The following is a 27450-nucleotide window of genomic DNA, read 5'->3' on the forward strand; positions in this document are numbered from 1 at the left end:
ATAATTGCAACTTAAATAAGGAAAGATGAATTTTGACGTATATAATTGAGAAAATCAATGCAAAGATCCAAAGTAGACCGAAAAGGTGAGAAACAAGACAGGATCTGAAAAGGGAGTGTTTCACAGGTCTTTTCCTAACCACATTCCCCGCAGGAGGTGCACTGGAGAGAAGTAGTCAGTGCTATTAAGGGAAAAAACAAGTGGAATGGCAGTAGAAAATAAAAAAAGAACCATAGTATGCATAGGGCAAAGAACTCAGGCAAGAAGACACAAGACTCAGCAAAACAAAATAAAAACAAAACAAAGCAAAACAAAATAATCAAAATGCCTAGGTGGAAGGTGGAAAGAAAATGGGTACATAAATTAGGATTTCAGTCCTTGATGCCAATTTAAACCTTGTCATAGTAGGTGAACTTTTGAAGCAAGTCAACGTCTGTGAAACACGTTCTTTATCCATCAAGCAAGAGAGATAGAAATAAGAGTAAGTAACAATCACAGCAAAATCAGCTATATTTAAGTACTGCCTATGTCAAGGCACTTTGAACAAGCATTACCTCAGTATTATGAGGACAGCCCTGGGAGATAGGTATTGTTCTTATTTTACCAAAAAGGAAATTTTCATGGTAACATAATGAATTAAATCATACACACACACACACACACACATAGCATGATGAGAATATATTACATTATATATATAAAGCTCTTAGCAAGCCATCAAGCTGTAGAAGCTCAAGGAAGAGCAGCTGTTATTAAGGTAAATTAAAAACGTATTTACTGAATGCTATTTTAATGTAAACAAAAACTTTAAAAATTTCTTATTTGGATCATCTTAATTTATTAGCTTACCTTTTCCCAGATACAGTTCCATTAACTCAAAAAGGAGACTCAAAAGAGGAGTCCATAAGCATTGTCACCAATCTCCCCCCAAAGGCATGATTACATTTTGGGTTTTGGAAGTCCCAGTGAATTTATTAATTCTTATAAAAACAGAACATCATTGGAGTGTTACATACATAGGGTGAGGAGGGGGTAAATTGGAGGCCATGGATTTTCATAGCAGTACAAATGAAGTGCTAAGAAGCTTCGCAGGGATAGGAGCTGTCACACTGACAAAACCAAGACACCCTCTCCTGCCAGTGACAAATCTGGATTTCAGGGGCGGAGATGGAAAACAGACTTGGGAGTCAAGATGGACATTGGGATACACCCGGGCTAGACAACCATCTTTGTTGGAACAACAAATTTCTTAGCAGTTTGTGAGATGACAAATAGAAATGAAGTTCCTCAAATGCTGTTAGTGGTTGTACAACAAGGAGATCTTAGCCTGCAGTTAATACTTTTGTATTAGAGGACCTTCAGGTTTCAGCTGTAAGTGTAGAGCTAAATACTGCTTAGAAACATTTTCCCTTTATTTATTTTTTCTCCATTTAGTTTGGCTAAACAAGCATGGTGATTTGTCTCCTCAAAAGAAAAGCTTATAGCCACAAGTCTGTTATCTATACATAGAGGTCAGGAACACTGAGAAATTTAAAAGATAATCAAATAAACAAAAAAAAACCAGGACATAGTTTGATAGGAAACATTATGACTGAGCAATTTCAACTTGCCCTCTCCTTCCAGGAATATGTTCAAGAAAACACATCACCATTTACTGTGCTGACTCACATTAGGAAATAGGATGTCAATGAGACCTTTGTTGTTAGTCCTATCGAATCTATTCTGATTCCTGGTGACGGTGTGTACAGCAGAGCAGAACCCTGCCCTGTCTTTTTGCACCATCTTCTCACCTTCCGGTGCGATATTAGACATGATCCACTGTTATTCATAGGGTTTTCATGGCCAATTTTTTCAGAAGTGGGTGGCTGGGTCCTTGTTCCTAACCTGTTGTAGTTTGGAAGCTCCACTGAATTCTGTCCATTATGGGTACTCTGCTGGTGTTTTAAATACATTAAATACTTTAAATAGCTTTCACCATCACCACAACATGCAGCCACCACCGTGTGACAATTGACAGACGGGTATTGCGGTTCCCCAACCAGAAACTGAATCCCAGCCACGGCAGTGAGAAAATCTTTCCAATAGATCACCAGGGCTGGCCAAGGGGACCTAGCTGATTAAAAATTATATGCCTGTATTTTTCATTAGCATCATTTCAGAAAACAAATAACATAACTAAAGCCAAAATGACAGAGCAAACATAAGGTTACCCCATTCTCATTCCCAGTATGTAGGTGCTCCTGTATTGGAAATTTCAAAAGGTGAAGTCTAGACAAAAGAACCCAGCAGATCCCTAATAGGTCACAGAGATTTGCCTTTGAAGGTAGTAAATATCCCAAAGGCAGCTCTAGGCTTCTAGAGGGAAGTAATTGTCCTTTGTTTTTCTATGTCATGAGAATATATATGGGCTTCACCCATTTTAATAGAAAATACTACAGCTGAACCTCACCAACCACAGCTGAGGACGCAGATGGTAGTGAATCTGAAGACGATGAAGAGGCATGAGACCTGAAGCCTCCTGACTCAAAGGTTGTGGGTGGAGAAGGATAGATGGTGGGCATAGGTGTATTGGAAGCTGGGCTGCCAGGGAGGAGGCTGCTGTTGACCTTGAAGACACAGATGATTTTGCTTGGGAGAGGAACAAGAGTGGACAGATTTGGGGTATATTTTGGAGAACCAATCAGTCTCATTTTAGAAATCACTATAACATTAGGCCTTCTACAATCACCCTAACTAGTCTTAAGCCTAAACTCCAGTCAACTCTATCACATTACCCTGATTCTATCTTCTTCCCAGCCTTTATCAATTATGAAAATATCTTACTTACTTCTTTATTATTTTCTCTCCCACTAGCATGTAAGCTCCTAGACAAGAGTATTCTAGATTTTCCACCCCTATGTCTCTAGCACCAAAAAACAGTGCTCAAAACTATTAAGCAATAAGCAAAATATAAAAACAATACAGAAATAACTATATCTTAAATAGTGTGCTATAGTTCAGTAAAAAGTTTACTATCTGTTAAATAAGTATATATTAATAAATAAATATTGTAATATATTATACATAAAAAGTATTTGTAATGTATATACATGTTTTGAATAATAATGAAATGAAAACCCAAATGGCTACAGCTGTCTTAAGAAATAGAACATTGCTGTTATCTTTGAAGCTCTCTTCCACAAAGGGAGGCCCAGCTCATACAAGGGACATAAATTCCTTTCTCAAAGTAATGTTTCCTTTCTTTGCTTTTTTCTTGACTGACTAGATTTTCAAAAGGAAAAATGTATTAAACAACATGGTATACTGGCTGGAGCTGTGGATCCAAACTTTTTTGATTATATGCCCCATCTATAAATCTTTTTGGGATATGCATTCATTATGTAAATATTTATTCATTTATGAACTACGTATATTTGCTACTGTGCAATATATTTTACACATTATAAATCCTAGAAGATAGTGAAATGTACAAAGTGTACTTTTATAAAAGATGAAATTAAAATATTTCATAAATTATATTTATATAATATATTAATTGTAGAAAATCAATTTTTCTCATTAAAGATATTATCATTAGCATTATTAGTGCTATATTCCATTAAATGTAAGATGTACTATTATTTCATGTACCACTAAGGAAGGTAAAATACGGCCAATTTAACTATCACATGCTGCCCATCAATCATAAGGTACAATTCTAATTTCAGAGATGTTAAAATGCACACTTTATTTATAACCAATGGAATGCAGTAATTTTTTAAGGGAAAATCCAATAAATATAGTTCATTAGTTTTGAAGATTACGTTTTAAAACTATAATACAACACTTTAACTGCCTGGCTATAAGGTTATTTTAATTCTAATCTTAGTTTTCATGGCTGTCATAGCTAGGAAAAAGATACTTTACAAATATATATATATATATGGGTCCAAATATAAGATAGAACATTGCATCATTTCTCAATAATAAAAAATTTTAATCCAATCTACCATTTATGTGAAATGTTTTACTGTTGTACTTGTAAATTCTCAGGAGGGAGTGCCTTTTAAAATTTTTATAAATGACTTTAAAATGCCCTGAAACTTCATATTGGGGAGATTTTAATACAAGTTCAGTGATTCTGCATCCAAGTTTGTGTTTGTCTGTGTGTGTGCATGTGTATGTGTGTGTGTAACAGGGAGACATTTATCCTAGATGTTTTTCTCCTTATAGCAGACACACTTATAGTTTTCAGAATGGAACAATGGAAGCATTTTTAAGCATCCGTTTTCAAACTGTTTTCTTCATAGCACAAAAACAGACACTTTCACACTCTGTTAAAATGTCACCTTTACCTTGAAAAATTCATTTGTAGTGGACAACATCTTATCAGATCATAATGGTTTCGGCTCATAATATGAGCCAAAGATGAAGATTGTACTAGAAGTAGGAGTACAGCCAGCTCTGTTATGTTTTTGTTCACCTGTGCTCATACTACCAATGTTATTTGTTACCTCTATTTCTTTATAGGCATCTTTCAATATCAGCTGTCCATTCTCTGAGAGTTTATCATATAATTCTTATTTTTAATTAAACTCTAACATCATACCATGTTGAAAGTGACCTAAAAATGATGGCCTACCTGTCAACTACTCTGCAATATGGAAAACTTACTGTTCTCCAAATAGCCCATGAGCCACGTAAGGCACATCACCATCTGATACAGGCAATGAATATGGGCATGTCGTCAATGCTGTATTAAATCTTAACAAAGTGCAATTCCTTCTCATCATAATATAAAAATAATCATAAGCAGAAGTTCTAATATTGCCTTCTGGAACCTAGTGAACAGTCCTGTGTAAGCACTGGACCAACATTGGATTTTGAAACGGGTCCTAGACATGGCAAACTCAAAAGCCAATGGATGCCAGTTTTACAATGTAAGTGGAAAAAATGGGCTGGATTTTGGCAAATTAGACAGTGGATGGCTCATCAAAGGAGGCAACTCCTATAGACAGGCATGGTTTCCCAGATCTGAATTTTAGTGAGAAATTGGATAGCCACATGTTTATATGAAATCTGTCCATTTTCAAATGCTCAAAATAAATTCAAAGTTTTTATAAAATGCTAGTGGACTAAACCAAAAACATTTGTGAATTGGACTTATCCATGGGGCTTCCAGTTAATTTTTTACAACTAGATACAAAAGAGAGCACATAGAGAAAAGAAATATAAAGAGCAAAAGAACATGAACAAGAGGAGGAAAAGAAGGAGGAGGAGGAGGAGAAATAAGGAGAGGAAACATATTCTGGGGAGAGTACTAAATCAATTATCTTAACCTCTTGAAATAAATAGCATATGTAAAAGGATTTTTTCCATCTTAATTAAAAAATTCCCCTTATAAAAATAAGATTAAGGGGGCTGACCCCATGGTATAGTGGTTAAGTTTGCGCACTCGGCTTCGGTGGCCCGGGGTTTGCAGGTTCAGATCCCAGGCACGGACACAGCACCGCCTGTCAAGCCGTGCTGTGGTGACATCCCATATACGAAGTAGAGGAAGATTGACAGAGATGTTAGCTCAGGGCCAATCCTCCTCACAAAAATAAATAACTAACTAAAGAAATAAAAAAAAGAAAAGAAAGGAAAAATTTCAAGAGCTTCTTTATCTTGGACAGCATTTTATTGGAAGCTGATCCAGGATATATATTACGCAAAACCTTTCCTAAGACTATAAGTACCAGTTTAACTGTGCAATATTAACCATATATTAGACAGAATAGGTAAAACATTCCTTCTTCCTCCCTCCCTCCCTCCTTCTTTCCTGCCTCCTCTGCCTCCTTCCTTCTTTCCCTCTATAATTCCTTCTCTCTTTACTCACCTGAGTGTCCCCTTTCTCTCTTTCTAGTGAGTGGGAAGAGTTTTCTCTTAAAAGTTATTATAAGATACAATGAGTTCCTCCACACAGTTTCTTGAGTTGGTTTTTGGAAATTAGTACATTGAAGGTAAAATTGTGTAAAATGATAATAAAACAAACTATTATAGTCATGCAAACTACTATTATTACAGACCAAGCATACAATCAATTTTCAAAGCATGTGCTCTGTTTTGGTGCTAATATTGTAAATTGCTGCTTTATAAAACGCACTCTTGCCAATAAATAATTTATTCGTATTTTAATGTTGTTGTCTTTGCAACACATTCATCATAACAGATTTGTTTTTTTGCCAATGTGTATTGGAACATTGCCAACAAGAACTGTTCATAAAAATACGACCTTCCTCATTTTTTTTCCAATGAGATGATGTAAAGAGAGGAACCCAAATAATCTAAACAATGTTTAACACCTTTAGCATCTGTTGGAAAGCAAAAATGAAGACTAATGTTCTCCTAGATAGCTCATTCAATGTTTATCTTGATGACTAGAAAACAAGCAGCCGAACAACCACTGAACTGAATTACAATAAAATATACGTTTTTCAGAGAGAGGAGCACAAAATCACTTTTCATTTGGCATGCTAAGTATGCTATATTTGAACAGAATGTTACATATTCATTTCATTCATCATTTAAAGGCAGATAATCAGGAAGTCATTACGTGGCCTGCATTGGGCAGCTATTCGATTAGAGCATAATTGAGCACTCTGTAATTCAGCCAACGCTGACAGGTTGGGAATGCATAATATCCATCCTAGGTATTTTGAATGTGGGGAAAAGGATGGGCCAGACAGTATTTGCTGGTCAAAACAGACCACTGGGATAAAAGAGAAGGCTTAAAAAAGACAAAAATTTGTTTATTTATGTTTCTTTCCTCTTCAGTTTTGTTTTTTATTGTTCTGTTCAGTTAATTTTGCAAACCAACAATTTATAAATTTCAGTATGTTATTTGGGAAGACATCTTCTCTGGCCTCAGAGGACGTGACATTTTGGGTCACGCTGGCATCCTTCTATGGTGCTCCAGACTGACTGCTCATAGACTCTTAGACGTGAAGGTGGTAAATTAAGGCAAAAAAACTGACTTCATCTGGAATTTTACGAAGTGGGGAGCTGACATTGGAAGCTAGAGTGCAAAAGTGGATGATAAGGCAGAGCAAAAACTGGGTAGATATTGTCAGCACACCTACTTCTTTTAAGCATTGCCAATGCATGGCAGACACAGCTTTCCACTACTCTACTCACTGTTCGCTCGTGTCAAGTTCCTCCTCCTCCCTTTAGCCTTCCTATCCAAACCCAAGGTAAGGTTTCATTCAGAAGCAAAATCTATTATACTGCAGTAGAAAATTTTATTAGGTTTGGAAATACAATATATTTGGCTGAAGGATTTGTAAAAAGTTACTAATACTTGTTATTTTATTTGTTACATTAGTAACTAAATTAGTGACTTTTAAGAGACAGAGGAATATTTTATCATTAGTATTTGTATTAGTTTCCTACTTGTGCTGTACCACAGTACCACAAATTGGGTGGATTAAAACAACATAAATTTATTCTCTCACATTTCTAGAGGTTAGAAGTCTGAAATCAAGGTGTTGGCAGGGTTGGTTCCTCCTGAGTCCTCCAAGAGAAAATCACTTCCATGCCTCTCTCCATCCTTGGTGTTCCTTGGCTTGTTAATGAATTACTCCAATTTCTGCCTACATCTTCACACAGCATTCTCCCTCTGTTTGTGTGTCTTCACGTGGCTGTCCTCTCATAAGGAACTCCCTCACACTGAATTAGGGGCCCATCTTAACCCAGCATGGCCTCAATTAATCACATCTGCAACAATCCTAGCTCCAATTAAGGTCACATTATGAGGTACTAGGGGTTAGGACTTCAATATATCTTTTGAGGGGTATACAATTTAACTCCTTAATAGCATTGTTTAGAATGGCACATGGTGATAATACAAAGCAGATTAGCTTTTAGTTGGTCTTATTACTGTTTTTAAGTTCTCTATAGAAAATACACTTCTTTATTGCTTGCACCTGTGGAAGTGCACCTGGAAATTCCACTGCCTGCTTACGACACCCACTGCCTTGGTCAAAAGATATATTAAGACACAGGAAATATATGAGGAGAAAGCTGTCAAGAAACTAAATTCTTGTGATCACAAGAATAGAATCAGCAAAGGACAGAGTAATAAAGGTCACAACTAAGAAGGAACAGAACCTCTCTGTTGCCCTTTATTAAAGGACTCCCTCTCCATTTTATTGATATTACAAGGCACATGTCCACATTCAATTAAAGATTAATAGATTCTGGTTCAAGATGGCAATGAAAGAGGATCCTGAACTCACCTCCTCCCATGAACAGACCCAATCTACAGCTATAATGGAACAACTTCCTCTGAAAAAAGCCCTAAAACTGGCTCAGCGACTCCTATGCATGGGGGAAGGAGGGAAGACCCATGTGGAAAGGGGTAGGAGAGGGTAGAACACAATCTCATCTGTCATAAACCCGACCCCTGGCAGCAAATCACAGTCCAAAAGGAACTCCAAACCCAGAGCTTCTCCCTGAAGAGTGAAGGATTTGAACCCCACATTGGGCAACCCGGACTTTTAAGACCTGCACCTAGAAGATGATCCCCCAAAATATCTAGCTTTGAAAATCAACAGGGCTCATATCCAGGAGACCCACGGGATATAGGGCCCTGAGAAAAGGGCTTGCCACTGGGACTCCCCTGCCTCAGGGCACGGCGCAGAAGCCGAGATTCTAGAGGCACCAGCACTCTGTTTGCTAGTCTTGGAGCATCAGCGTGAGAGGCTGGCATCTGATTTGGCACACATATGGGGCCTGCTGGACTGCTGTCTCGGGAGCAGACTGGCCGGTGCCATCTTCACCCTCTTCCTCTGCCTGCAGAGCCCTGCGTTCTTGGGAGCCTTACTTTACAGGAGAAATGGAGTAGAGTTTAGGAGGAGTTTGAGTTCATAGCAAAGCATGAAAGTTGTAGATAGTAAATGGAAATGCTGAGATTACAAGTTCAAGAACTGCTTGGCCACTGTTCTTGTATCTTCCTTCTTCCATTGGTACAGTCTTTATGGCATAGAATCTATAACAGTATATCAAGATGGAAGTTTCAGCGAAGAAGTGAAGGAAATCAATAGCAAATTCCCAAGTGAGGTGCTAAATAAAGCTGCATATTTTTCAAAGTAAATTTGTGTGAATCTGTGAGATCAGCCTAAATGCCCTCATCTATATCAAGGGTCTGAAAGTACCTGGAGAAGAGGAGTATTTGTGACTTGAGTTATTGTCTATGATGAGGCCTACCTATACCAATGAGAGGTACTGGGTGAAAGGACTCTCAATTCAAGCTTAGTTGGGACATGCTTCAGTGAGACCATTTCAGGGAACTTGGTATGTACCCTTCCTGCCTAGGGTCTATGAGGACTGGGGTCGGACTTGCACCTGAGAAATCTAAAGGTCGAGAAATGAGAGGGCTGCTGCTAAATGGTGGCTCATGAAGAGGTGATGGCATAAGACAGCCTGCCCTCCTGGTCTGTTGGAATAAAGGATGTGTCATTTGTCCTATAGATCAGAGGTGATCCATGTGGGTGAGAGAACCATCATGGGTGTTCTTATGTCTTGTACAAGGGAAGATCTAGAATGGCAAGTGTTGCTCAGTTGATAGAAGGTGTAGGAAGAAGGTATAAAAGACAGGCTGGACAACAGGGCATGTCCAGCATCAAAAGATCTGCAGGTGCGAGAGGCCAGTGGTAGGGGAGAGGAGGGTTTCTGTGAAGAGTCCGCCAAAGCACCTCATAAGAGAAAAAAACAATTTTAAATTCCTGCCGGAACTAGGGAATGTGAAGCCACCTCCCAAATTTACAGGTAAAGTAAGAATTTTCTTGTCTGTTATCTACATGCCGCCAACCCCAGCACTCCTTACTGAAGGTGTTTCCACCTATAAAAGATTTAACTTGGAGGAGCGGAGAGAAGATTTAACTTTAATCAACGTAGTGATTTAGTTATTGTAAGAGGATATACATTTTAATTTCTGAATGAAAACTGCATTTGTAACTCCAAAGACCATAGTTTGGTTGTCTCATCTTTTTTTTCTTCTTATTAACCCAGAATGAGCAGAAAGTCATGGTGCCTGCCTAATATTTTACAGAGGAGCAGGGGAAGAAGTAAACGCACTGAGTGAATTGAAAGAGAAAGTGGGGCTCAAAAATAAAGTTGTGATATGATTGCAAACCTTGTTTGTTCACTGTGTCTGTAAAGCTATCTTCCTTCACCTTTCCTACTTGTTGTCAGCCCTCCCTGGAAGGGACTGTGGACTAGAAGTCGGTGATGCCCCATCTCACAGACGCTTTTGTAAGTTGGTTACTAGTAATTGAGGCAGCTAGAACAGGTGAAATAGATGCGAGTGATGGCTCACTTCCATATCTTTTGACCTTTCATCTACTTAATATCACTAACACTCACTTGGTGAATAAGTATGTTTACAAAAGGAATGATCAGAATTTGGGTAAGCTTTGCTGAGCATCCAGTTTACAGAGTCAAAACGATGTTCTAAAATCTGCCTAGATTCTTCTCCTCTTTGTGTTCCAGCCACAGTCCTCCGTGATAAGTAGTGTTTTCTCTGTAACAGTTCTCCTTTTCTTTGATGTGCATAATTTTATGATGCACAATATCTCAAAGAAACACTTCAGCCATTTGACTTTTTGCTTAGAGTTTTTAAAGACTATTTTATGATTAAGACATACATAAAGTACAGATAAACACATTATTTTCACCTGTCTTATTTGTTATGTATGATTTATGTAACAATATTTTTAAGAAGACATTCTGGTCCTGGGGCAAGGACACCTTGAATTTTAGTGCCATAGCAAATGCCAAGAAAGTGGCACCTGGAGGAATCCAGAATGTTTTCAGCCTAATTGGTGGTACAGTAAATCAAATATGCTAAACACCAGGAGAAAGTTACAGCTCTGAATATTTATTTTGGAAGATGGATGTTATGGGTCAAATGGTATTCCTCCCAAAATAATATGTGCAAGTCCTTGCCCCCAGGACCTCAAAATGAGACCTTATTTGGAAACAAATTCTTTATAGAGGTAATCAAGTTAAAATGAGCTCATTAGGGTGTGCCTAATCCAATATGACTGGTGTCCTTATAACAAGGGGAAATTTGGACACAGAAATTTGGACATCTGCATTTGGAGAAGGCAAAGGGAAAACACATCAGGAGAACATGGTCTATGTGATTAGAGTGATGCATTTACAAGCCAAGAAACAGAAAGGATTGCCAGCAAAGACCAGAAACTAGAAGAGACAAGGAAGGATTCTCTCCTAGAACCATCCAAGAGAGCACATCTCTGCAGACACCTTGATTTCAGACTTCAAGTTTCCAAAACTGTAAGAAAATAAATATCAGTTGTTTTAAGCTACCCATTTTTTGGTACTTCATTATGGCAGCCCTAGAAAACTAATACAGTGGATTATTGAGGTGCTAGAAGAACCTGAATTGAAGGCAGGGTTGAGAGAAGACATAATTTTGGAAAAAGGATCTAGCTTATATAAATTCGGGGGAAAGTTTAACTTCTTGAGTGGGGCCAGGGGAAGCAGAATATGTATTCAACAAAATACCCTAAGATTCTGTGTACTACATGGGTTTCTTTCTGCTCAAAGTTCTCTCGGGGCTTCAAGGGGTCCTACCTACAAAAGTGGGGTTTGATGGAGGAGCCAAGAGTTGAATGATGGTAACACATTAAGTTCTCATACAGTTATTATGAAAGATCACCTATTTTTGTATTTATTATTATTACACCTTTTTGTACATTTTTGCCTCCCCAAATAATTATAGGTTTCTGAGGTCAGAGAACATGCTTTATGCTTTGTAAAATCCTCTTAAAAATAGGAAATTTCCTTGCACACAGTAGGCACCTAATGAATTCAGAGAAAAGTAAAAATATCCGAGTAGTGCAAGATTATGTTTTGGGGTCACACACGCTTAAATCCTCTATATAGGCAGCTACATACTCTTCATCACAATAGACCAACTTGGTGCTATTTTTTTTAATCCACTGCATTTTAATTAGCTTTGATTAACAGTGCAAAGAGCTAAAGGAAAACAGGATCCATTTCTTTTTTTTTTAGTCAATATGCAGGGGATTTACATTCACTAGTCTAACTCTCTCACATATCACCAGCAGAATTGGGCCCCAAGCAATTTATTCATTTGCAGCCATAATAAATGACTCAGGGGATTGAAATGGTGAAAGAGCCTGTCATTTGAAGATTTGTAGTGATTGGTTACAATAGGAAAATGAATTCCACAAAGCCAACTAGACTATGTATAATGAATTCATTGCTTCAGTTACCATAAAAACGAAATAGCAAAAGGTTTAGTTCCCACATATAAAACAAAAATCACTGGCAATATCATGTGGAAAGCAAAAATGTCGGGACAACCGAATTCAGTGATAGTTACGCGTGTAAAACAGTACAGGCTGTTCCAGCATCTTAGGCAACAGAGATAGTCCATACAACTCCTGAAGATTCTTTGTAATTCTAGATACTGTCTGTTGTCCCTTCACTTCACACTTACAGTTTGATACCATCCTTTCTATCCTTAGGGCTGGAAGCTGGAAAACAATGCTTTCAGATGCCCTTGCCAACTGATTTCCTGTTATGTTCTGCCAATGGGAGGTACCAGCTGGAGATTAGAAGACTATAGCAAAAGAGAGGGGTTTTTTTGTTTTGTTTGTTTGTATTTCTCTTTTTCCTTCTTTTTTTTTGCTGCTTACTTCAGTGCCTCTGGCAGTCAAGCAGAAGCAGTGAGCAAAGGAGGATGACCACGGGCAGCAGCAGTGGTGGCAGGTTCAGCAGCATCATGGAGTGCAGACTCTCTTAGCAGCCATGGTTTGCTCCAAAAGTACTGTTAGCACCTCCAGCACCTCAGGAGCATTTGCAGCCCGATCCAGAGCAACTTTAAACAATAACAATTTACCCTTTTGCTCCTCCAGCTCTCCTTTCTTTTCTCTGCTGCTTCTCCAGCTCCCCAGCATCTCCAATTTTTTGTGTTAAACCTCTCTCTTCTTAAGTGGCTAGAGTGGTTTCTGTTCTCCTTACTGCACACTAATTGATGCAGCATTATACCAAGAATGTCCCAGAAACAAATAAATCTGGAATTGGTTACATAATCTGATTGGGCCTAAATGCAGTCATGATCTTATTGCCAGTAAAAATTGGAACTTGGTAGTCCATGCCACACAGTGACAACACAGTAATAAAAATTATTCCCTGTTATCACCTGGCATGATGTGCCGAGTAATACTGAGCTTGAAGATGCCAGGTGACTGCTTCATGGTGGACTTGATTACAACGACTGAGGGAAAGTTAGATAGCTTCTGATGATGCTTGATTTTAAAGAAAGAAAATGCCAATCTCCTGGCTTTAAATTCTCAGCCCAAAATCTGGACAGAAAGGTTCTGTGATGGGCCTAATAGAGTCTCTCATGAGGTCATAGAACTGAACCACTGAAAATCAGAGATCCAAAATTTGATCCTGTGAGGTGTAGAATAACAACTTAAGTTGAATTCACAGCTTTAGCTGTCTCATATGTAAATGTCAGGGCGCTGGTTAACAAGGAGTAGAACTCTGAAAACTGTAATGAGGATCTGTGAGTGGGTCAGATTAATCTGAAATATTTGAAACTCCAAATCTCTCTGAACCTTCTTTCTCTGAGGAAGCAGTCCTTGTTCCCCGAGGAAGAGGAAGCTAGCCTTCTCTTGCGTTAAAAAGCTATAATAAGCTCAACTGAGGCAGTTACTTTGCAAGATGCTGCCAATTATTTTCAAGATACACCCTAATCCCAACTTATTGCCTTCCTGCCCAAAACTACAGTCAGATCCTTGTAGGTCCAGGATTATAAAAGCAAAGTTTGGCCTAGAAGGAGACAGTTTATATACTGAAGGAATTGTAAGACTCAGTTAATTTATATTGCCAGAACTCTGGGTAACATGTATGGGAAAGTATTCTGAGATTGTTAGGCCAAGAAGTACAGAACACAACAGTGGATTCAATGTGTTAGACGGATCAGGTGAAAGTGGCTCTGACAGTTTGCTGGGTTGGTGGACTGGAACATTGACTCAGTAGTGATAGATATTTAATGAGGTCGTGATGACAGAACTTCCCTGGAATAATGTTTAAGAAGGAATCCAAAGATTTAGGAGACAGGAGTGCTGAAGTATATTTATCATATGCTACCCACTGCCTTGCCCACTGCCCTCCATATTCCCTGGCAAAGGCTAGACATCTCTTCATTCACCATGGCATCGAGAAAGCCTGTATGACACGACTACTAGGATCTTTGAAAAGCTTTGTGATGGCTGACCTCTGCAGGTGATTATTATGGGAAGTGACATCATTGAGGGAGCTCCCTGATTTCAGTGGGAATAATGAGGTGGCAGAGATCAAATGGCAAGGAGAGCACAGTTAAAATAATGGGCAGCAGGGCTGGAGTGGCTGTTAGACTATTTTTTTAAGAAGAGATTTTTAGTTGTGACTCATAAATCAAAGGTCCCTTGGAAGGAAGTAGATTAGAGGTTGGAAAACTATGGCCCATGGAACAAATCTAGCATGTCAGTCATTTTGTAAATAGTTTTACTGGAATACAGACTTGCCCTTTCACATGTGTATTTTCTACGGCCGCTTTCACACCACGATGGCAATAGAGATCATATGGCCTGCAAAACCTATCTGGCCCGTTAAAATATTTGCCAACACTGAATTAGATGGTTAACCAACTCTTGTGTTGATTTATATATATAATCAGTAAATATCTAGGTCTAGTATAGAGAGATTTTACTTGAGTCATTATAATGGAGATAATAGTGCCTAGACTTGCACAAGTTAGCAGATCTGGAACCCTTTGAGTGAAAGCTTTTTTGTAGAAATACCCCCACGTGCACACTCCAGTGATCCAGCCGTGGTATATACTGAACATATTCCTCTAGGCCTTCTGTAAAGTGGCCTGCATCTATTTGGTCATATAACTGTGTACTGGGGAAAAGGAAACTCAGATCTTTGGGGAATTCTTAGAGATGGGCTCTAAGTTGATGCTCATCCATTAGGACCCAAAATGCTGTGGTCACCAATAAGATGGGAGATTAGTCAATATATGGAATTTTGGCATGCTTTCATCTTGCAGTTAGCCTAGTGGGGCCACAGACCATCCTGGGATTGTTTACCCATTTCTTGGATTCCAGCTGGAATAGACATACCAAATAACTTCCAGAGTCCCCCGCTTTTTTTTTTTGCCTCAGGAAGATTTGCCCTGAGCTAACATCTGTTGCCAGTCTTCCTCTTTTTTTGCTTGAGAAAGATTAGCCCTGAACTACCATCTGTGCCAACCTTTCTCTACTTTGTGTGTGGGTCACCATCAGAACATGGCCAATGAGTGGTGTAGGTCTGCACCAGGGATCTGAACTCGTGAACCTGGGCCACAGAAGCAGAGCACCCGAACTCAACCACTAGGCCATGGGGCCGGCTCCCAGAGTCCCCACTTTGTCCCTCCAACTCCTGGAGGGAGTGAGTTGTCTTTGACCCTGGAGTGACAGCAACTTCCTCACCATTCTTTAACAACCTTCCTCAACTCTTTGCTCTCTTTAAACCTCTTTTCTTAGTCTTTTGACTCTTCCTGCTCTTCCCATACCTTCATATTCAATCCATCGCTTTTAATTCCTCTTTACTTGAAATATATTACTGATGACTTGCTTAGAATCAGCTTAGGGCTTAGATACAGGGAGAAAATAATAGGCTCAGATCATAATGGCACCTTCTCCTCAGTTTCCTCATGTGTAATAGGAAGACAGTCCCATAGAAACCAAGCTAGTTGCTCAGAATCATATATCTAGATAGTTGCCAAACATCAGCATTAAGAATTCCTGGCTTCTGGCCCAGTAGGCTAGGGATTTTAAACTTATATCTTAATTGCTCTTTCACAGTTTAGAAAAAAATATATGAATCCTTGGTTGAACTGAGATCTTATACAGCTGAATCTCTGGAAAAGGATCTCAGGAATATGTCTTTTTCTAAAGCACTACAGTTCTTGGAGCAGCATTTGGGAACTATAGCACAATTTATAAGAAAATATGGAGGGATTGCATCACAAGTGTATTTATCTTATGAGAACTCAATTTCACGTGAATAAAGAAGGTGTGGAAAGAAAGAGAAAATAAAAACAAACAAATAAAGCAGGTAATTTTGTTTTCCATCCCTTCAATGGGTGTGCACCCCAGTAGCCATGGTAAGTATGAGACTAATTGAATGTTTCTTTGGTCAATCTTAGTTTCTACACGACACTCAGAATGAGAATGCCTTCCTTGCCTTGGGTAAGACCTTAAAGATGTGTGACCCACAGAATTAGTCAGAAGTTTTTGTAATATCTTTCAAAGGTATGTGGTTCCACCAGATAGGAAGAATAATTCTTAAAAATGTAAGACTCTGTCATTCTACATGTATTTTTGGAACCATATAGAAAAAACATTTCAAAACCTTGAGAGGCATAAGGGTGCAAATTCAATCAAGTAATGTGGTAGTCTGGATGGAAGAGCAGATTCTGCGAGATGATTAGGTTAATTAGGTAGTAATGATATGTCTCAAACTGAAGGAAATGGAGTTTAAGACCATCTTCTTTCCTGAGCTAAAGAGTTGAAGGTATAGTGACTGTAGGAATGGGCTCAGCCAAGCAATTGGGATAAAGAGAAATTACCCTGAGTGTCTTTGCATCTAAATATCTCTGCTGCTTAACATCTTTTTCATTATTTGATTTCAACTGGCTAAGAAGATATCTCCTAAACTGCATAAGGTAACATAATTATTTTATTAGTGGCTAATATTTTTGACCCTGGGCATATTTACAGTGAAACACAAAAAATACATTTAAGAGAATAAAACTATAGCATTAAAGAAACCATGTGTGTTTGGTTTTATCATGTAATTACAATGTATATGAGATTTTGACCTAATAAAGTAACTAGACAGCCTTGCGATTCCAATTTAAAATGTGAAATTGAGGAATTAATTTAGATGCATTTTAAGTTGAAATCTTACTGTGCTTATATACGGTATTCAAACATATAAGAAAACTTTAAAATAGCTCTTTTATCAGTTTTATTTATAAAATATATAAGCATTTAACTTCTTATTAAGGCTCATCAAAAAATTGAAGTAATTAAAAGGAAATCAAATATATTAAATTTACACATGCAATTTAAAACTTTGAAGTTTTTTAATTAACTAAATTTGTAAATGGGATCAAACAGTAATCAAATCCTTCCTTAAAGGTAAGTGCTAAAATTTGTTATAAATAGAATACCAACTTTTGTATACTGAATTGAAAAGCTAAAGAAAGAAACAGGTTTATGAATTTGTTATTAATGGAGTCAATTTTAATTTAAATAAACACCTGAATAATTTTTTGTGTAGTTCAAATTTGCTTGGTAGATAACGAAAAAATGGACATTTCTAGACTAAGTGTATAAGGATTAGTATTTTTCACACAAGTCCCTTAAATCCACACCAACTACTTCAACTTGCGTTCAGCAATAGACCAAGAAAAACAAAACAAAAATTAACATCAAAGAAAAACCTGGCCGTATTAAAATTATATAAAAATGATAGATGTTAAATTAGTCTTCAACATGGAGTTTTCAAGGTTAATTTTGACCAGCCACCAATTTTTGCTTTCTATAAAACTCCCCATGTAAATGTAACTCTACACAAAGAAAACTCAGAATATTCACTCATAAAATTACATCGTTGAAAAGAATCTCGGCCCTCATCAATTCCAGCGCCTCATTCTGTGACAAGGGAATGGAACCTCAGAGATGTAAAATACCTACGGGCACAGAGATAGATCATGAAAGAACTGAGACAGGGAGCCAAATCTCCTGGCTACCAGTGCCAATTACCGTCTCTAATTCATAGCGCTTAACCCATCAAGTCTTTCAACATTTGACCCCTGAGCCAGGTCATCATTTTAACCTCCAATTTTGGAATGGGGATCAAGAAATTAATGCCGCATTATACAGTGATATCATCATTATTAGAACCCTGCCAGCTGAGATCCTAGAGCTGTGTTTTTTCACAAGGCCCCATTGCTTTCATTTTTCAACCTGGCACCTTCTGTTGCCACTAAGTATTCACTTGGAGTTCTTTTAAAAGGAAAGTTTCACACACTTCCTATGGCCTCTACTCTCTCAGAGAAGGAGTGACATTTGAGAATTCTGACAGTAAGACATCTCTGACTTCAATCACAGAGTGCGAAAATGAATATTTTCCACATGCAACTTTGAAGGTTGGTGCTCTTTTAACATAGCCTTTCAGTTTTACTTGAGATTGACTGCAGGGGAATTGGATGGTAGTTCAAGCAGCACAACAGAGGATGTTTGATAATCAGTGCCCAGTGTAAGAGGAAGGATGATGAGGCCTCTCTTGCGCCAAGGCGAGGCAAAGCCTGTGGCTGGAGAGAGATAATTGATCTAAAGAAATTTAGCACTTCCACAGAAGACTTCTCTACAAATGTGTGTGCTCAAATTCTGTTCTCTAGTTGGTATTGATGTTGCTACTACACTTTTTCTCAAGTTCTTATTGACCAGAGAATTTTGTACAGTATTAGTTGGTATTAACTCAGAAAATACGTGTGTCTGTATACATATATATTCTAATATATAAAATATGTTTATATATTATATAGAGAGCATAAGGAAGGAGAGAAACCTTTAAAAAAGAAATAAAGAGAATAAAGAAGTTAAAGATGAATATTTTGTTTCTTCTTGGTTAATTTGGAAGAAGAAATTCTTTCTTGATATATGCTCAGTAGGACTACGGAGTTCGCAATAAAAGTTTCCTTATAGAAACTAAGGAAATTTCCTTAATCACTTTGATGTTAGACAACTCTTTTTGCTTGTTTCTACATATGTTATAAACTCCACAGTGCATTGTTATCATTTTTGCTTTAATGGTCAGTAGTCTTTTAGATCCACCTAAATATTCACTATTCCTGATGCTCTTCATTCATTTCTGCAGATCTGGGGCCCTATTTGCTATTATTTCACTTTAGCCTGAATAATTTTTTTACATTTCTTGTAGTGCAGGTTTCTAGAGACAAATTCTCACATTTTTGATGTCTAAAAATGTTTTATGTTGCATTTATTTTTGAAAGATAATTATGCTGAATATGGAATTATAAATTGCCAGTCCCTCCCCACCACTCACCAGCCCTTTGTTTCATTCTTTCCTGGTCTTCCATTATGATGAGAATTTAGTCATCCTTTGTCACTCTTATAAATGCTCCCCCTTTATGCAATGCGTCTCCCCCATGTTATGGATGCTTTTAAAATTTTCTCTTTGTCTTTCATTTTTAACAGTTTGACTAATATATCTCTGGGTGTACTTATCTGGCTTGGGGATTCTCTGCATTTGCACTTTTGTGTTGATGTCTTTGATCAATTGTAGAAAATTCTCCTCTGTAATCTCTTTGAATATTTTTGCTGCAGCACTGTCTGTCTCCACTCCTTCGAAGAATGCAATTATATGCATATTAGACGATTTGATATTTTTCCTATATGTCTGTTATTGGATGAATTGTGTTTCCCCAAAATTTACATGCTGAAGTACTAACCCACAGTACCCTACAATGAGTCTATATTTATAGATGAAGTCTTAAAGAGATAATTAAGTCAAAATGAGATCATTAGGGTAGGCCCAGTCCAATATGGCTGGTGTCCTCATCAGAAAAGGAATTTGCACATAGACATGTAGAGAGTAAAGACCATAGATGACCATTTGCAATCCAAACAGTGAGGTCTCAGAAGAAACCACCCTTACTGACACCTTGATCTTGGACTTCTAGTCTCCAGAACTGTGAGAAAATAAATTTCTATTGTTTAAGCCACCCAGTCTGTGGAATATTTGTATGACAGCCACAGCAAACCAATACATTATCTCTCTGTGTTTTCAGTTTGGATCATTTATATTCCTCTGTCTACTAGTTCACTGAATCTTTTTTCTTCTGTGTGCAGCCTGCTAAGTCCATCAAAAAAATTTTCCTTTCACATGTTGTATTTCTCATTTGTAGCATTTCCATATTGTTCTTCATTACAGTTTTTATCTCTCTGCTAAAATTCTCCATTTGCTAATATGTGTTGTCTACCTTTTCCACTAAATCCTTTAACATATTTATCATCACTAGATCCTTTAACACGTTTGTCATAGTTATTGTAAAATCCTTGTGTGATAATCCCAAAATCTGGGCCACTTCTGGATCAGCTTCTATTGAGTGTTTCCTCTTTTGATGATCAGTCACATTTTCTGGCTTCTTTGCATGTTTCATAATTTCTGGGTAGTGTGCTAGACATGATATATACACAGGCAGTAGAGATTGAAGTAAATATTTACCCCTAAAACATTGCATGTCTCTCCTTCTCAGGAAACAGTGTCGGCGAGGAGGCGGTTAATCAATCTCAACATTAGTGGAACTGAGTCTAGGTTTTGTGGCAGCTTTAAGTAAATTCAGTTCATTCTTGGTTTCAAATGCTTTGAGGATCACTGGGGAGTTAGTACTCTTTTCTCTTCAGTCCCACATCCAATTTCTGTGCCTGGGGAAACCTCTTTTTACCTTGCTCCGTGCCCCAGCCTTTGAAGGATCTTTGCAGTACTCTTAATAAAGGCGTAGACTGCCTCAGCGAGATTTTTCTCAATTCTCTTGCCCCATCCCTAGTCTTTGGAAGCCACTGGTTAAGACTCAGTAAGAACCTGGAGGTCCTAAGAAGTTTCATTTCAGCTCTCATGCCTTCCCCAGCTTTCAGTTGGTCACTGTCTTGTACTCTAAAAAGGTTTATGGGGGGGGAGGAGGTCTCTTTCATTTATAAGTCTATCCCTCTTAGGAATGACTTGTTACTATTTAGATTTTAGTTGATTTAAGCATCTTTGTATCCTCTGCTCTCAGACGTGCTTTTAAAACTCTATGATTTTGTAGCCCATTTGGGTAGTTATCATTCTTTGGCTGAGTATGGTCACATCTTGAAACTTTTTACGTAGTACCTAAAGTGGCAGTTCTCCTTCTTATTAATTCTTAGGTAAGAAGTTCAACCATGTTTGAGGGAAGAATTCAACCATGTATGAAGGGGAATGAACAGAGCACTGGTGTCAAAATATGTAGCATACATGAGAGTATCAACTAGTTCAGCTTCGTTAAAGTATTTGACATATGAAAGTGAGCTGTAGAAAATAGTAGATGTTGTTATAGATGTATGCTGGTTTTGACAGCATGGTATCCCATCCCTCAATTTAGAAAATATTCCTCTGCTTCCACTGGAGGAGCTGTCCCTCACCTAATCAAATTATTTTATTTTGATGGAGTTGTTAATACTACAGAGATAGGCATCAGAACTCAAGCTAGATAACCATAATACCCCATTTTTCAGTCAATAGTACAATTATGAGACTCATGCCAAGCTAGTTGGTGTCCTTCCTTGGAATTTACATACCCAGAAGAGAAGAAAGAGAAAAAAGCTAAATCTTCTTACCTATGGATGAAGCCTATCTGGAGCAGAAAGTCAGAATGGGGAGATGACCTGGAGGCTAGCTCCATCCCTCTCTCTCTGCTTTGTAGGGCTTTTTTGCTTAAACTAGTCTGAGTTAGTTCTATCACTTTCAATCTCAAGTCCTGACTATGATTAGACTTTCTTCATAACAAAACATTTAGATTTTAGTTATTCTGTTATAACTACAAAATTGGCTCATGACGTAGGTTCGAAGTCTTCTTTTCAACCTATTACCTCTAAAACCAACGCAAAAATAAAGGAAACAACCTCATATAGGGAGCTTATAGTAGTGTTATATGAACCATTTTATTTAATCATACATTTGGAAGACAATTGAATCATTATGGTCACCTTCATTCTACAGTTGAGGAAATTATGGCACAATGGATTTAAGTGATACAACCTCGGTTACATAAATGGTGACAGAATATTAAGAATATATATTTTCATTTGCTGATTTGAAAATTTTCTTCTTTGTTCTACAAAATATATTTAATCATAAGCCATTTGTCTACATTATTCTCTTGTTGACGATAGAATTACAATGGGACTCTGCTTTGTACCTCTCCTTACAGCCAAATTACACCAAAAGTTAGTATGTTAATAATGACTTAGTAATTTAAATTCTGAACAGAAGAAATATTTCACTAGGTAGAAATGACCAAAAGATGGTTCTAATATTAAGCTACCATGTTGCCCTCATGCATTTCATTTGTTCCTTTAGCCAAAAAGAAAAGGTTTCTATGATCTACATACTGTTAATATGTGTGGCCTGTCCTCAAGTGAGTTACATTCTAGTTTAGAGAAATAAGATAAATTAATTTAGTAAATTAAATCATACCGCATAGTAGTTGTCATAGAATGAAATTGTATTCTCATTTCTAAATTTATTTTATATGTCTCTCTGATCACAAGCTTCATGAAGATAGAGACCATGTCCATTTTGTCTACCACTGTTTCCTGGTCCCTACGTTAGTGGAGTATATACGTGTAATCAGCATTCAATAAATACTTGGGAAGTGAACGCATAAATGAGAGGCACTACTCAATTTTAAAGTAGGGCCAGGTTACTTCTAACCGGAATGATTAAGGAAGGCTTTTGTAGCAGACAGCATTCCGCCTGGGCCTGCAAGCCTCGTCAGGATTTGAATGAGATTGGGTTTGAGGCAGGGGAGCCACATAAACAAGAGCACACAGGTGCCCAAATATGCAGCATGTATGAAAAATGTCAAATAGCTCGGTTTGGTTGAAGTATTTGATATATGAAGGTGAGTTATGGAAAATGAGGTTGGAAAGGAGGTTTGGGACCAGAGGGCCTTTTATTTCAATCTAAGAAGTTTTACTTTTATTTTGTAGACAATAGGGAGTCAGTGAAGGATGGTGCCCTGGGGAATGAACAGAGCTATGGCACAGGGTGATTAATCTGGGAGATGTCTGCAGACTGGATTAGAATGTGGAGAGACTGGAGGTAAGGGGACAAGTTAGCTATAAATTGCAAGTGAATAACAATGAAGTCTGAAAACAGAGTAAAGGAGGTGAGAATAGAGGTAGAGTGACATATAGTAATTATTCTTACTATTAACAATTATTATAGCCACAACAATCATTTATGGTTCCAGGCAGTATACTAAAAGCACTAATGCATCATTTTATTGTTTCCACAAAGCAACCCTATTAGGTATATAATGTTAACCTTATTTTACACTTGAGACCATGAAGCACCAAGGTCACACCTAGAAATTAATAGAGCCAGAATTTGAACCCAGATAATGTGACTCCTGAACCTAAGCTCATAGCATCTCTTAGTTACATTGAAGGTAAATCTAAATTTCTGAGGAATTCTCCAGATATAGAGTAAAAAGGGAGGGAGCGTCCTCCTGTTTTACCTGCAGGATTTCAAATTTATAATTGAATAGAAGGAAAAGTTTATATTTATATTCAAGACATATTGGGTCTATGATGCCTCTGGGGTCTCCAAATGGAGAGTTCTAGCAAGATAACTTGAAATTTAAGACTAAAGTTCAAAAGACAGTCTGGGAATGGATATTTAGAAAGTGTTACCACAGAGGAAATATTTGAAATCACATTGTTGCCAAGAGAGAGAACATAGAAAACCAGAACAGAGCGCCAAGAACCAATCCTTTGAGAATGCTTTCACAGAATAGGAGGAGAAAGGGCAAGCAGGGAATGAAACCAAGGAGTATCAAAGAGACAGAAGGTGTTACAGATTGAATTGTGTCCCCATAAAAAGATATGCTAAAGTCCTAACTCCCAGTCCCTCAGAATATGACTTTATTTAGAAATGGGTCTTTACAGATTTAACCAGGTTAAGATGAGGTTATTAGGGTAGGCCCTAATCCAATACAATTGATGTCCTTATAAAAATGGAAATTGGGATAGAGACAAGAACACAGGGAAGACGATTTAAAGACACATAGGGAAAAGACAGTCATGCGGCTGGGTGTGAGGCATCTAAAAGCCAAAGAATGCCAAAGACTGCCAGCAAATATTAGAAGCTAGAAGAGGCAACGGAGGATTCTCCCTTAGAGCTGTCAAAGAGCGCACAGGCCTGCCAACACCTTGATTTCATACTTCTATCCTCCAGAACTGTGAGAATAAATTTTTGTTGTTTTAAGCTGCCCCGTTTTTGATACTTTGTTACAGCAGTCCTAGAAAAGAAATTCAGAAGGCAAATCAAGAGATTCTATTGGAAAACGCACATATATACAGATAAATACACACACATATACACACACATACAAGACCAGACTGTTTCAAAAGGATGGATGGGAAGGTCAATGGCGCTAAATGCTGTAGACATATCCTTGAGTATAAAGACTGAGGAAATTCTCTTTTATTTGATAATTAGGTGCTGGATAGTGACCATTGAGGGATCACTTTCAGTGTAGGGTTAAAGAAGAAGCATATTTAAGTTCAAGTATCTACAGATACCAGACAGTAAACTAACATATGTGCAGTACTGGGTTGTAAGATAAGAACAAGTGGTGAAGCCTGTGACAAGCAGAAGATGGCATGCTCCATAAAGGCATTCTTTTTGTTGTTGTTGTTTTTAATTACCAGGATGGCAAGGAAAAACACATCTGCAGTCCATCAATGTGCATCCTTTGTAATCATGAATAAGTGTGTTATTAATTCTGCAAGTCCAATGATACAAGGAAGAGCAGAGAGAGAAGTTTAAGGAGGTTATACAACCAAAAGAAAGAGGATTTATTTTAAGAATACTGTAGAGAATACCTGCAGGTCAAAGCTGAACATTTAATGCAGAAATGCAAAGAAAATAAATATGCTTTATGACTGTAAAATTATCACAATTTTCATAAAAATGTATACATAGTAAATAATGTCATGCCCCTTAAACTAATCATATTGAAAAGCTATGTTCTCCCTTAGATGATGCTATTGTTCAAAGTGTTTTTAAATAATTTGCTTTCAATTAGGAATTAGTGACCACTTTATGAATCTCATAAGAAACTTGATATAATTATTTAATAGGCATCATACTATTTTGAGACAAAATATTATTATTCAACTTAATAATTATCTTGATTGTTCTGACTTGCTTTTGGATAACAGTCAAATCTTATCTTAAAGATAAATATTAGCCATAACTGAGGAAAATTTTGAATCAGTTTGGCCAACTGTTTTTCAAGGAATTTGTCCATTTCATCTACTTCGTCAAATTTATTGGTATGGACTCATTCATAATAGTCTTTTATTATCTTTTTATGTCTGTAGGATCTGTAGTGAGGTCCTCCCTTTCATGCCTGAAATTGGTTATCTATGATTTTTGTCTCTTCTTAATAACTTCTGCTAGGGGGTTATCAATTTTATAAACATTTTCAAACTATCAAATTTTGGCTTGCTTAATTTTATCTATTTTTCTATTTCACTGATACCTGGTCTTTGATTATTTCTCAAATTCTATTTAGCTTGTTCTTTTTTTTCCTGATTTCTTAAGATAAAAATTAATCAATGATTTCATGACTTTCTTATTTTCTAATACAGCCATACCTCAGAAATACTGAGAGTTTAGCTCCAGACCACCACATAAAGCAAATATCACAATAATCACATAAACTTTTTGGTTTCCATGTGCATATAAAAGTTATGTTTACACTTTACTGTAGTCTATTAAGCATGCAATAATAGCATTATGTCTAAAGACAATGTGCATTCTTAGTTAAAAAATGCTTTGTTGCTAAAAAATGCTAACCATCATCTGAGCCTTCAGCAAGTCATAATCTTTTTTGCTGGTGGAATATCTTGCTTCGATGTTGTTGGCTGCTGACTGATCAGGATAGTGGTTCCTGAAGGTTGGGATGGCTGTGGCAGTTTCTTAAAATAAGACAACAATGAAGGTTGCAATATTGATTGACTTTTGCTTTCAGGAACAATTTCTCTGTAGCATGCCATGCTGTTTGATAGCACTTTACCCAGAGTAGAACATCTTTCAAAATTTGGGTCAATTCTGTCAAACCCTTCTGCTGCTTTATCACCTAAGTTTATGTCGTATTCAAAATCCTTTGTTGTCATTTCAACAATCTGCAGAGCGTCTTCACCAGGATAGATTCCATCTCAAGAAACCACTTTCTTTGCTCATCCATAAAAAGCAAGTTCTCATCTATTAAAGTTCTCTCACGAGATTGCAGCAATTCAATTACTTCTTCAGGCTCCGCTTCTAATTCTAGTTCTCTTGTTATTTCTACCACATCTGCAGTTACTTCTTCCAGTGAAGTCTTGAACTCCTCAAAGCCATCTGTGAGAGTTGGAATCAACTTTTTCCAAACTCTTGTGAATGTTGATATTTTGACCTCTTCCCATAAATCATGAATCTTCTTAATGGTGTCTAGAATGGGGAATCCTTTGCAGAGGGTTTTCCATTCAATTTGCCCAGATCCATCAGAGGAATCACTATCCACAGCAGCTATACCCTTATGAAATGTATTTGTTAAACAATAAGACTTGAAAGTTGAAATTACTCTTTGATCCATGGGCTGAAGAATAAATTTTATATTAGCAGGCATGAAAATAGCATTAATATCGTTGTACATCTCCATCAAACCTCTTGGGTGACCAGGTGCATGGTCAGTGAGCAGTAATATTCTGAAAGTAATCTTTTTACTGAGCAATAGGTCTTTACGGTGGGCTTAAAATATTCTGTAAATCACATTGTAAACAGATGTGCTGTCATCCGGGCATTGCTGTTCCATTTACAGAGCACAAGCAAAGTAGATTTAGCATAATTCTTAAGGGCCTTAAGATTTTTGGAATGGTAAATGAACATTGGCTTCAACTTAAAGTCACCAGCTACATTAGCCCCTACCAAGAGAGTCAGCCTGTCCTTTCCTGTCCTTTGAAGGTTTAAAGCTAGGCATTGACTTCTCCCTTCTAGCTATGGAAGTCTTAGATGGCATCTTCTTCCAATAGAAGGCTCTTTCATCTACCTTGAAAATCTGTTGTTTAGTGTACCCACCTTCATTCATTATCTCAGCTAGGTCTTCTGGATTACTTGCTGCAGCTTCTGTATCAGCTCTTGCTGCTTCAACTTGCAATTTTATCTTATGAATATGGCTTTTTTCCTTAAACCTCACACATCAACCTCTGTCAGCTTCAAACTTTTCTTCTGCAGCTTCCTTACTCTCTGAGCCTTCATAGAATTGAAGAGAGTTAGGGCCATTCTCTGGATTAGACTTTGGCTAAGGGAATGTTGTGGCTGGTTTGATCTTTTATTCAGACCATTGAAACTTTCTCCATATGAGCAATAAGGCTGTTTCTCTTTCTTACCCTTTGTGTGTTCACTGGAGTAGCACTTTTAATTTTCTTCAAAAATTTTTCCTTTGCATTCACAACTTGGTTGTTTTGTGCAAGAGGCCTAGCTTTCAGCCTATCTCAGCTTTTGACATGCCTTCCTTACTAT

The sequence above is a fragment of the Equus przewalskii genome, chromosome 13 (genome assembly GCF_037783145.1).
Source record: "Equus przewalskii isolate Varuska chromosome 13, EquPr2, whole genome shotgun sequence".
NCBI lineage: Eukaryota > Metazoa > Chordata > Mammalia > Perissodactyla > Equidae > Equus > Equus przewalskii.